The sequence below is a fragment of the Ahaetulla prasina genome, chromosome 6 (assembly GCF_028640845.1).
Source record: "Ahaetulla prasina isolate Xishuangbanna chromosome 6, ASM2864084v1, whole genome shotgun sequence".
Classification (NCBI taxonomy): Eukaryota; Metazoa; Chordata; class Lepidosauria; order Squamata; family Colubridae; genus Ahaetulla; species Ahaetulla prasina.
The window spans coordinates 54,128,995-54,142,546 of record NC_080544.1 but is presented as its reverse complement, the minus strand read 5'-3'; the positions used below and the strand labels follow the sequence as shown (position 1 = coordinate 54,142,546).

At 38.7% G+C, this 13,552-nt stretch overlaps 1 protein-coding gene across 1 annotated transcript in view; it reads left to right on the top strand.

Annotated features, from left to right (window-relative positions):
- Positions 1–13,552, top strand: part of ADRA2A (adrenoceptor alpha 2A) — a 119,999-nt gene that overhangs the window by 46,719 nt on the left and 59,728 nt on the right. The window lies entirely within an intron of this gene.

Below are 13,552 nucleotides of genomic sequence, written 5' to 3'. Positions count from 1 at the left end.
ACAGCAGTAAGATTTCAAATCCTCATTATTGCTTTGCTCCTTATCTGGTTCTAAAATAGGATCCAATTTGTAGCTTTTTAGTGCTATAAGATAAGAAACGGAAAAAAGCCTCTGAAATTTAAAATTCATTCCTGCTAACCCTACCTAGAACCAGAAAAAGTGAACAATTAAACTGCTGAATTTATTCACTGCCCTTTGAAAGTTTTGATCAAGATTATTTCTTGGGAGTCATCATTTTCATGATTAAAATGTGTGCAATTTTATTTTGAGCACGTGGGATATAATTCTTGAACAGATGCCAATCTGCTTCTTTAAGCAATGTTGGGCAGCTGTATTTAGGACTCACTCAGAACAAAATAAAACAACATCAGGAACAATTGTACAAATACCAGTATACAGTCTTTTTTTTTTTTTTTATTCAAAAAGTTTTTATTAGTCAAAAAAGGTTTATACAAATACATATCAGGTATGGTAAATTTTCATTTTTCTTATCTAAAATAAGAATTTTACTCAAATTTTTTAACACATACAACAGCCATAAGGCAAGCAGGTGACACGAAGTAGCTAAGTTTGCAAATTTTAAATACGTAATAAAGAAGAGTCAAGAATAAACAGAATATCGTACAAAAGAGAATAAGGAAAACCAACACAATCCCAAATATCTTTATCACTTCCTAGTTTTGGATCTCAGAACTCTGGGTTCAGCCTGACCCAACTCCAGGGCCGCAACAGCGGCAGCCGCTTCAGCCCCATGATCTATAACCTCCCCTTCTTCAATTCCTGGGTCATCTGATTCCAGGAAGGCTTTGTGTTCCTCCACATAGGCCGTAGCCTCCGCAATTGTACTGATTTTTTTCGTAATGCCCTCCCGGAAAATCATCAATCCTCTGGCATCAGCCATCTGAAGCCCACTCCCTTCTGGTACAATTTGCTTGACAAAAAATAATATTTCTTTCTTTTTTCACGTACCTGTCTGGGAATCTGCCTCAGAATGGCTATCTCCCTGCCCCTGTAAATCAGTGCCCCACTCCTATGTTTTCTAAGAATTTCATCTCGTCTCTCTTCTCACAAATTTGACATGAACCTCTCTGGGAACTGCATGCGTGCGTGCATATTGAATTAACTCTATAAACTCGATCCACATCCCAATTCATGAAATCAACACCTCTCCCAAGAAATTCTCCCAACAATTTAGTCACAACATCTCTCAAGTCTTCTTGGTCCACTTCTTCCAAATTTTGAAACCTAAGGAAATAAGACATTTTATCCATCTGTAGTCCAAGCACAGCATTGCCTGTCGTCTCCTCTCTTTTCTGCACTGCCCGCATCTCACCCTCCAAACCTTCCACTTTCTGCTTGTTTTCTGCTGAAACTTGTTGAGTATCCTTTAAATCCTTTTGGATAGTCACAATTTCTGCTCTTATTTCATCCAATTTCTTGTCCATATTAGATAACTTTTCCAAAATTCTCCATCTCTCCAGCAGTTGGTCTCTGACCTTTTGCCATTAAGGAAAAAAATACAAAATCCTCAGGCAGGCACGGTATCCTTGTAATTTCCTCCGGATCCACCAGGGGCACTCACAGGAGCAACGAGTCCAGAGTACAGTTAGTCAACCAGGAAGTCAAGGGAAGTGATGTCATCAAAATTCTCATAGTGAAGGCGGAAGCTGGACGCCACCACTGTTCCCCAGAAGGAGGGGCCTCAAACCTTCCCTCCTAAATTTCTCCATCACCTCTTCTCCAGAGCTCCACAAAACCGGTAATCTTCTTATTTTAAGTTCTCCTCTCTCCAGAATAACTCGTGCTCCTTCCAACCGCAGGGGAGAAAAAACCCCCCCGCACTCCGGAGCAGTCCACTCACGTTTACCGATATTCCCTTCCCTTCTCCTCCTCAATTCTTCTCCGTGCCCTGTTCACCACCAGGCTGCTGCAGTTATACATACCAAAACGCAGTATCACCGGGCACAGCGGCCCAGGCGACGACCAAAATAATGGCCGCGGCCTGTGGCCTCCGAACCCCGCCGAGCCTAGGACGCGCCAGCATCGGTCCCCACAGTCCTGTATGTCGGCTGGGAGACCCCTGGCGAGCCGTCCGTGCGGCAGGTGTCCTTTTCGGAACACCTGGCCCCTGAGGGCCTCGGCGGCGGCCGGATTCGGGCGCTGGAGGCAGGAGAAGCCTTCCAGACGTCCGTTGCCGCTGGATACCGGAAGTCGTCTCCACCAGTATACAGTCTTAACCTGCTTGAAAAATCTTCAGAATTCTTTTGCTGCAAGTTGCATAGAATTCTAAAAGGCCTCACTTTTCTATCTTGGATTTTATATAAACTTTGCATAAATTGACAAACACCAATTTTGTCACCGTATTAACTGTAACATTTATTCATACCACCACCAATTCTAATCCATAATCATTCAGATTTAGTATGAAGCCAAAGATTATCTTCACTTCTATCAAAACAAGAAAAAAGTCAAGGAAACAATTGGCCAATTGCTGGGAGAAAGTGGCAAGAAGATGACAAGCAACAGGGAGAAAGCAGATCTACTTAACTCATTTTTTGCATCTGTCTTTACACCAAAGGAAAAAACAATCCAACCTATCAAAAACAGCACCGCAAAAAACAGATTAGAAACACAAGTTAAAATAGGGAAGAAAATGGTAAGTGAACACCTGTGTACCCTAGACGAGTTAAATCACCAGGACCGGATGGATTACACCCCAGGGTTCTGAAGAAACTGGCAGACGAAATCTCAGAACCACTGAACTATATCTTTCAAAGATCCTGGAGCATAGGGGAGCTGCCAGAGGACTGGAAAAGAGCTGATGTAGTTCCCATCTTCAAAAAAGGGAAAAAAACAGATCCAGAAAACTACAGATCTATCAGCCTGACCTCAATACCGGGGAAGATTCTGGAAAAGATAATCAAGCAACGAATCACCGAACACCTAGAAGCAAATAAAGTAATGACCAAAAGCCAACATGGGTTTGTCAAAAACAGATCATGCCAGACTAATCTTATTGCATTCTTTGACAAAGTGACAAAATTAGTAGACCAGAGGAATACTGTCAATATAATTTACTTGGACTTCCGTAAAGCATTTGATAAAGTAGATCATAACCTACTACTAGATAAAGTAGAAAAATGTGGGTTAGACAGCACCACCACCAGATGGATTCGTAACTGGCTGACCAACCGCACTCAACGTGTAGTCCTCAATGGAACTACATCCACATGGAGGGAAGTTTGCAATGGAGTACCCCAAGGCTCTGTTTTAGGCCCAGTACTCTTCAACATCTTCATCAATGCCTTGGACGAGGGGATAGATGGGGAACTCATCAAATTTGCAGATGATACCAAGCTGGCAAGAATAGCCAACACTCCAGAAGATAGGCTCAAATTACAGAAAGATCTTGACAGACTTGAACATTGGGCGCTATCTAACAAAATGAAATTCAACAGTGAAAAAAGTAAGGTTCTACATTTAGGCAAAAAACCCAAAATGCACAGGTACCGTATATGTGGTACCTTGCTCAATAGTAATACCTGTGAGAGGGATCTTGGAGTCCTATGGACAACCATTTAGATATGAGCCAGCAGTGTGCAGCTGCTGCTAAAAAAGCCAACACAATTCTGGGCTGCATAAACAGAGGGATAGAATCAAGATCACGTGAAGTGTTAGTGCCACTTTATAATGCCTTGGTAAGGCCACACTTGGAATACTGCATTCAGTTTTGGTCACCACGATGTAAAAAAGATGCTGAGACTCTAGAAAGAGTGCAGAGAAGAGCAACAAAGATGATTAGGGGACTGGAGGCTAAAACATATGAAGAACGATTGCAGGAACTGGGTATGTCTAGTTTAATGAAAAGAAGGACTAGGGGAGACATGATAGCAGTGTTCCAATATCTCAGGGGCTGCCACAGAGAAGTGGGAGTCGGGCTGTTCTCCAAAGCACCTGAGGGTAGAACAAGAAGCAATGGGTAGAAACTAATCAAGGAGAGAAGCAACTTAGAACTAAGGAGAAATTTCCTGACAGTTAGAACAATTAACCAGTGGAACAACTTGCCTGCAGAGGTTGTGAATGCTCCAACACTGGAAATTTTTAAGAAAATGTTGGATAACCATCTGTCTGATATGATGAAGGGTTTCCTGCCTGGGCAGGGTGTTGGACTAGAAGGCCTCCAAGGTCCCTTCCAACTCTGTTGTTATTATTATATTATTATTATAAAACCTGCAATAGTAAAAACTTGCATGAACCAATCAGTGCTTCCTTCAACTGACAAAAACAGGATCTTTTTTTTTTAACTCAGTTGCCCACTGAGTAAGGAATAACTAAAATTACGCTTTCCTATTGCACACAAAAGGAAAAAGAATTGCTAGCTCCCCTATAACCATTTATAATATACGAATATAAATCGAATTGCTTTGTGGGAATGACATCAGCCTGCAAAGCCACCGCACCTCCTGCATTCAATCCCTCTTGCCACGTATCAGAATTTAGCATCAGAGAAATGCCACTACCAGAAATTTTCCTAGTAGTTATATGACTATGCTTGTGCATTGCTCCAACAGACAGAGTAGGATACACTGAAAATAGTATCTCCTGGGAAAGATGAATGTTGGAGAAGGAACAGAAGGAGAGAGATGAAATGAGTGTCTTGAATTTAAGAGGAAAGATAACAGCAAGAGGAAAAAAGGATGCCTATAAATTGTGCAGAAACATTGTCCCATGAAAAGGAAAAGTGGTCATTTTTCAATGTTGAAATAAGCCAGTGTAGAAATACAAATGCATTGACAACCAACCAATGTTATGTGATCAGTTAGATATAGTATATTCTAAACTGACGCAAAATCCTTGTCCTGCTTTCTTCCAGTCCTTGCCCTCCTTTATGAATAGCAATACAGAGATAACTAGTAGGCAACAGGTAACACCGGAGGACATTATTCTTAAGGAAAATGTTATTTCACGTCATGCACTGCACTGCAGTGCAATCTGTGTTAACTTCCAGCTTGGATCTAAGCTCTTTCAACATACCAGTAAATTACAGTTAAAAAGTCAAGTGAGGACTTTTGTTAGACAGAACTAAGATGTAGACATAAGATTTAGATACTTCAATCATTTAATTTTTTGACGAGGAAATTTAAGAGTACTTTGATCTATTTTTTTCTGAGGGCTTTATGTATTTTATTACTTAATCTGAGAGCTGAAAATTAAGTTTTGGGTCACAGCTGGCTGATTTTATATTTCTTTGCTTTATAATACTAACAAGATTTCTTAACTTTGCACTTAATGTATTTTGTTACATTGTTTGCAATTTAGCTTTTTTATTTCTCCTCAATTGTAAAAATGGTGTTCTTTATTTCAAGGGAAGAATTTATAACTCAAAATTAATCCTTAATAGTCAATAAATTGTAAAATTTTCAATAGTAATTTCCTTTTTCCTATTCAAGGACCTGTACTGAATGTGTTGCTAGCCTGCAAACATTGTCAGGATACATTGCTTCAATTGCCAAGATGAAAATTAAAGTGAAATTCTAAAAAACAATTTTCGAAAGAAGTATGAAGAAGGGATATGTGTGTGTGTGTGTGTGTGTGTGTGTGTGTATGCAAGTCTTGGCATATTCGGGTCTTTTCCCATGTAAGGTTGCGAGTATCTTGGCAACGTTTTGACGAGGTCCCACTCGTCATCTTCAGGCTGGTGCTTACGGCTTCATGCTTGTGTGAGCAAAGGGTGGTCAGAGCTGCCATCTCTCTATAAATTCTGGTGGGGAGGTGGGGAGTGCTGGATTTATTGCTGTAAGTGGGTTGGTTACATCTTGATTGGTTGATGGAGTTGATGTTTGCATATTAGTCAGCTGTTTTATAGCATCCTGTGTGAGTGTGGTCCTAGCTGTGTGCCCATTAGTCTTAACGACCTGGGTAATGGGCTCTGCTGCAACATCCTAAATTCTAGTGCTGTGACATCCTGAGTACTGTGCTGCAACATCCTGGGCAGATGGCTGTGATGCAGCACCCCGGGTTCTGGCCTGGCTCTGAGTCTAAGTCCTGTCATGTGTTCATGACATGTGTTAGCTTGCTTTGCATGGGGATCAGAGGGGGGTGCAGCAGCTGGTGATGCCGCTGTGGTCTGGCTTCTGGATGGTGGTTGTATTTCATCTATGGGATGGGTTTGGGTTTGAATCTGGTGAGGATGATTGGTGCTGGCGTCATGTGTTATCCTGGGTCTGATATTGCAGCACAGTACTCATGATGTCACAACACTAGATCTCAGGATGTTGCAGCACAGCCCATTACCCAGGTCGTTAAGACTAATGGGCACACAGTTAGGACCACATCCACACAGGATGCTACGAAACAGCTGACTAATCTGCAAACATCAACTCCATCAACCGATCAAGATGTAACAAAACGGCCAACCAACCCATTTACAGCAACAAAGCCAGCATTCCACATCTCCCCACCAGTATTTATAGAGAGGCGGCAGCTCCGACCATGCTTTGCTCGCACAAGCACGAACCCGTAAGCACCAGCCTGAAGATGACGAGTGAGACCTCATTGAAACGTCGCCAAGATACTCTCAACCTTACATGGGAAAAGACTTGAATACAGCAAGACTTGCATACTATACCTGTGAAAATCTACGAATATATATATATGTGTGTGTGTGTGTGTGTGTGTGTGTGTGTGTGTGTGTGTATGTTTCATTCTTACTAACTTTATGAATATTAACCTGGAATCTTTCTTAGCCTTGGCTGAATAGACTGGAGACTGAACTTTGAGTATTTGTCAAGCAAAGCAAAGTAAAATACTCTTTCTCCATAGTGTTTTATCTACGTAGATATAAAAAAAATGAGATATATCACCATAGCAGTGAAGTGAGGTGGTTTATAACCTACCAACAATAAAACCAATGTTTTATTATAGCATAATAATCATTTACAAAAGAGGCTCAAGTCCATCTTCGTACCCTAAATCTGTCAACCAGTAGGCTCTTAACAGCTTTGTGAAAGGCACAAAAGTGGGGGCTCCCCCATACTTTAGCATCAATATAGAACGCCTGACAGACAAGGCGCACCTCTCAGCAGTTCTTTCTTCAGGATGCATAAAATAAACTAATCCTGGCTGGGAGAGATGATCCTGCAGCTGCACCACTCTCAGCCTTATCCTTTATGCATATCATTACAATGTCATCAGAAAATGACATTGATCTTCAGAAAATGATTTCTGAAGATCATTTCACAAGCAAGACAATATATATTTAATATAATTCTACACATGAAAAGTTATTAAAATAAGCTACACTGAGTGGGTTTGTGCTTATTAACCGATTCCTTTCATTTGCCAGTGCATTTCCAGTAGCCTTATTGTTGCTGCTGTTATTTTTATTATTATTACATTATCTTTCTCTTCCCTACAGAGTGATACCTTATGAACCAGCAGTGGTCTATGAATCATAGATTGGGAATGTTAGAACTGTTGACAAATGTTATAACATCCTTGTTTATTATGAGTAGGATGGTTGCCTCTCCACCTCCAGAGAAAGTCTGTTCAGATGATCATTTTAGTGAACATTGTGGGGGGGAAGCAAGAATTATGGCTTAGTCCCGATTCACTGCTAATTTTGTTTTCCTCTGTATTTTAATGATGAATGTTTGCAGCTTCTTCTACTTTTTTAGGATGAGATATAATCTAAAAGAAAACCTACTTTCCCAAAGTTGAAAATAGAGGGAGATTAGAGAGATTCCAAAGACTGTATGCCATAAGAGTTTGGCCTCATCCTGTGGGTAGGGAATGGTATAGATAATAATAGGAAGTGATGACCTAACAAGTTTGCCCTTGGTCTATCCCTTGTGTGCATTATACCCTTGTACTAAATACATGAAAGGGCTTTTGATGCTCTTTGGTGGTGTATTGAAGTTTGTAGCAGTGCAGAAAGGAGGAGGAATAATTATCTTAAAACAATATATGTGAATAGGAAATTAGTGTAGGAATTAGCAATAATGCAGCAGTTGACTGTTGGAGTTTTATCTGATTATTTGGGAACAAAGGCCATGAGCTGGTATTGAAGCATGGAATGTATGGACTGCATTTTTAAAAAAGGACATAGTTAGGGAGATACAGTAATTCTTAAAATGCATGCCTGCATTCCTTCCTCCAGGAAAAAGGAGAAAGTTTAAGTAATAATAAACCAAAAATGCTATTACTAGCAGTAAGCTGGACTGCCGAATTTTAATAATGCAATTTAACTTTAGTGACAAATTCCACTAGTTTCATAAGAAGTACATTGACGGGTGGGGTTGGGGGGGCAGGGGACTGTAATAGGACATTGTGGGGACCCCATGCAGAAACTCTGGGTTGTTCACATTTAATAATGAGAGAAAAAAAATAGAAAGAAATCTAATGGAATGTTTTTGTCATCTTTCTTTGAAAACTTCAATCCCCAAATATTTTCCCGCTTAAATTTCAATTTGATCTGGGCAGAATATAATGGCAGAGAATTTGATTGTCTAGGGCAGCAGACCATGAAATCTGAAAGCAAATCCCACTTTAATTTTACTAGAAGTAAACTCCACTTTTATCCCTAGGTAGATGCCAGCAGTTGGCAGAAACATCTGTTTAAAATAATTTATAATGCATCAGCTTCAAATTCTGTCTTGTATGTAAAATGATGAACATGTAATTGCTAAAATGCATAAACTTTTATTGAAATTTGAAATTTCTCCTTCCTTCCTTCCTTCCTTCCTTCCTTCCTTCCTTCCTTCCTTCCTTCCTTCCTTCCTTCCTTCCTTCCTTCCTTCCTTCCTTCCTTCCTTCCATTTGCAGTTTAATATTTAACAACTGTGGATTAAAAGGGCATTTTCAATTGCCTTATTAAGAAAAAAATACTGATGGCGGAATAATAAAAATTTTAGCCACAAGAATTACTGTTATAAAATTTGGGTGGATTATATCATTATGTTAATAGTAACAGGTGTTTGATAAATTTCCATTTATCAATTCCTTTGATAAATCAAAATTATGAATAAATTTTCAGATTTTTCAGTTTTTGATTCCTTTTCAAAAAAATTGTTCATATCAATTGTATTACATTGCATTTTTTTTACTCAGTTATTTCTTTAATGTAAAGTACTGTTCAATTAAAAATAACTCAGTTTTGAAACTTCGAGGAAAACTTTAGCATAGTCTTGTTTTAATGTTTCCCCAGCGAAGGCGGTTCTTGCTATGCTCTTGTATAGCTTATTTTCATTACCATCTGATATAAGGCATTATACTGCCCAAGATCAAATCCTTTTTATGCAAACAAATAAGCTGAGTGCCATTCCTCTGCATTGATTAATGCAGTCGGTTTTATTTTGGTGTTTGGTGTTTGTGCATATGTTGTTTACAATGGATTTACCTTGATCCCTTCTTTGCTGTTCAGAAAGATTTTTGGTACAACTTTTAGCACCATACTACCATCATTAATATTATTTAGTTAATTTATAATCTCCTTTCTTAAGTGGACTTAATCTATTTACGATGCATAGATTTTTTTTCATCACCACCTTTCCTAGAACAGCACAGCAGAACTTTTTGCAAGTTACTGTCAAGTTAGGACATATTTGCACTCTTAGTGTGGACTTCTATCTGTGATGGCAAACCTATGGCACATGTGCCAGAAGTGGTACGCAGAACCCTCTCTGTGGGCACGTGTGCTGTCACCAGCTGCTCTTCCGGGTTCCATTGTGTGCATGCATGCTGGCCAGCTGGTCCAGCACGCATGCGCACGGGCCAGCTGCTCTCTTCCAGGTTCCGGTGTGTGCACACTCCAGTTTTGGCGTTCGGTGCCAAAAAGGTTAACAATCACTGGCTTAATCTTTCTGTGGAGAGAATAGATACCGTATATACTCGAGTATAAGCCGACCCGAATATAAGCCGAGGTACCTAATTTTACCACAAAAAACTGGGAAAAACTATTGACTCGAGTATAAGCCTAGGGTGGGAAATGAGGCAGCTACTGGTCAATGTAAAAAATAAAGATAGAGCCAAGTAAAATAACATGAATATTTATTTGAACGAAAAACAATAAAAGTGCAAAAGTGCAAAATGTTCTGCGCTCATTTTTATTATGCAGCGCCCCCTGCTGGACATCTATCAAAAATACAGTATCTTTTAAAAGTACATCGAGACGTAGACTCGAGTATAAGCCGAGGGGGCCGCTTTTCAGCACAAAAAACGTGCTGAAAAACTCGGCTTATACTCGAGTATATACGGTAATCCATGAAAATTCAGACAACCCGTCTGTTAGTTCTTTCACTTCCTAGGGTGCAGTTCATGTGGTCTTGAAATGTAAACTATTTAAAAATAAAACCAAGATATTTCCTAGTTGTATTTCATTCAGTCTCAAGTTTCAATCCTGCTGTTCACAATTTCCTGGTGGAATATACTGTATAGTTTTTCTTGAAAAAGATTGGAGCAAATTAGGAACTGAATAATTCTGCCTCTGTTATTTTTTAGCACTTTATCCTTTTCCCTTGAGATTGAGTATACTGACTCCCTCCCCCCCCCACATTTGAACATGTTTAAACAGCTATTCCATTTCAGAGACGGGTGCATGAAAAATTATAGAACTTTAAAAAATTGTTTCAGTGGTGCTGGAGGAGGAAACAGGAAATGTACAATAAGATGATACATTTTGGAATAAAGATAGATATATTACAAAAGGAAGTTGGTGTAGGTGGAGTTATTGACTGCTCCACCGACGTATCATCTAATAATCTCTCCTTGCTTTTTGCCTGCTTGTAATTTCCAGGAATGGAAGGAACCCTGCTGGTTGCAGTATGAGCCATCCATGTATTTCTTTCTTGCCACCTGGCTTTTGTAGCTAGCGAGCTGTCTTTTGCCTGGATCAGACAGCTGCAATCTTCCCCATGTCCCTTAAGTGGCTCAGTTTCCTGTACCAGAAAACGTGCCAGTCTCATAGCAGTTTACTTGTAAAATAAATACAATGTTCCAAGCCTTCTATCAAAGAGCTCTGAACAAGATTCAAGTAGATTTTCATACGTACAAATGCCTGGGGAAATCAAAACTCGTATATGCTAATGTCACTTGCGTAGGTGAGCAAAATTATCTCGTGTTAATCATATGCAACGAAAGTGGAGAAAATCAGGATTTTACTTATCAAGGTAAATAGAATACTCTGTATTTATTGAGTTATAAATAGATAGATGGGAAATTTGTTTCCTTATTTTTCAAGGCAGGTCTCAAATAGGTCTAGGACGCCCTCATCTCATAAATGGAGTGATTGCTTCTGAATTATCCTTGTGAGTCATAATTGTCAATCTCCTTTGTTATTGTACTGGCAATGATGTCCTCCCAATTGGGGGCAACATTTGCATTTTTTAATAAAAAAATAGAATATTCAACATGGATATAATTATTGACTCAAATATGGCCTGTCAAAAAACTGATAATGTCCCGGAACACTCCAGGAAAACAATTCAGAAACATTTTTTGAAGTTTGTTCAGACCTTTTTTGGGTGAGGATTCTGAAAGTATTCTGAAGTTTACAAATATATTGGAGGGGCACTACTGAATCTGATACAAATGTGTAACCTTTTGACAATCTAAGACAGAACGTATTTGGCTAATCTAAGAATTTAGCGCATAGTTTTAAAGCCATCATTTACAGGAGGAGAGAGGGGGATTACCATGAGGAAAGAAGTTATATAATTGTGGTGATAAGGCACAATCTTGGCAAAACCAAAAAGTAGGTTTTACAATCACACCTTTATTATATATGGACTGAATGAGAAAAATAATTGCTGACTCACTTAAGGACAACGTCTTTGCTGACTGAATAACACCAGGTAATTGAGCATAAGCAATCTTCTGTAGACAAATGTCACTAGCCATGTCACTTGTTTTTTTGCTCTATAAATATTAACTTGATTGTCTGTGAGAAAGGCTTGCACAGCAAAAAATAAACATATCTTCAGATTTAATGACATTTTGATGATCATAAATAAGAGCAATTTTTATTCCAGTGACATGGGAAAAAAATAAAAGTGAGAATTATTGTAGGAAATGATTTTTATCCCACTGAGAAAATTCCTCTTGGTCACCTTGACAATTTCTTCTCTGGTTAACTGAGCTCGTCAGTTAACCTGGGTAAGCAGGTGGCCGGAAGCAATTTTTGAGTACTGTATGTTCCTTCTTTTTGCTATTTTATATAACATGGAATCAGATTGAGGGACATAATGTACTTAATTGCAAGGAAAAGGATTGTCTGTACAAATATTGCATGATGTCAGAAATTGAAAGTGCAAGCAAGATTTAGAGATGTTAAGAATTTCTGCCCCATTGAAAATTAAAATATCTTTCATCTCTGAAGAGCTTGATAGACATTAAGATTATTTATCACTAACATATTTATTTAAGTATCCCGAACACCAACAGATACACTTTTAAAAATATATCCTGGAATTATTTTTATCCTGACTTCAGAAGACAGAAATAGTAAACGGGGAAAAAAATAAAATCCAACTAGCCAAATAGTATGAAATAAATAATTTTATAAAAACACCACAGACTGGTATAATTTTAAAACAACCAATGAGGCAACATCAATAGATAATACTAAAACTGAAAGAAAGCCAATGCAAAAGAACAAACAATACATCCTAGCACAGCCTTCCATCCTTTATAAGGTAGGTAAAATGAGGACCCAGATTGTTGGGGGCAATAAGTTGACTTTGTATATAATATACAAATGGATGAAGACTATTGCTTGACATAGTGTAAGCCGCCCTGAGTCTTCGGAGAAGGGCGGGATATAAATGCAAATAAAAAAAAAACTCAAAAAAAAAATCTCACAAGTGCTCTATAAACAGGTGAATTTTACTTTGACACTTGGCAATAAAGTTATCTCTAGCTACATCCATACCCCCCACCCCCAGCCTCCATGTACCAGGTACCAGAAGTATTAGTTGGGTTACCTGGGATGGAGATATATAATTGAATATGATCAGAATATTCAGAATTGAATATTCAATATTCAGAATATTGAAAATACTTCATTCTCACCCAATAGTTTCATGTAAATATTAAATTTGTTGCTGATGTAAGTTTTTCTGAAGCAGATCAGACATGGGGACTTCAAATGTTTAGAGCTTTGAAGTGAATAGATCTTTATGGATTAGTTTGACACCTGAGAATGAATTCTCCTTCTTTCAAACTCTTTCAGACTTGTGCCTTATGAGCTTTGATAGATTTTCAGGATAATGTTCTCCCAGCTGCAGTTTGTACCAATTATAGCTTTTGGAACAATGTCATATAAATGTCATACCCATAGTCTGACTCATTAAGGAGACATTATTTAGGTTCAATAATTGTTGAAGATGACACATTGCCATCTTCAAAATACAGATACTTCTTGACTTACAACAGTTCACTCAGTGACCATTCAAAGTTACAACGGCACTGAAAAAGGTCTTACAACACTTACAACCTTTGTGGCAGTCCCATGATCAAAATTCAGATGCTTGGCAACTGGTTCATAGTTGTGACAGTT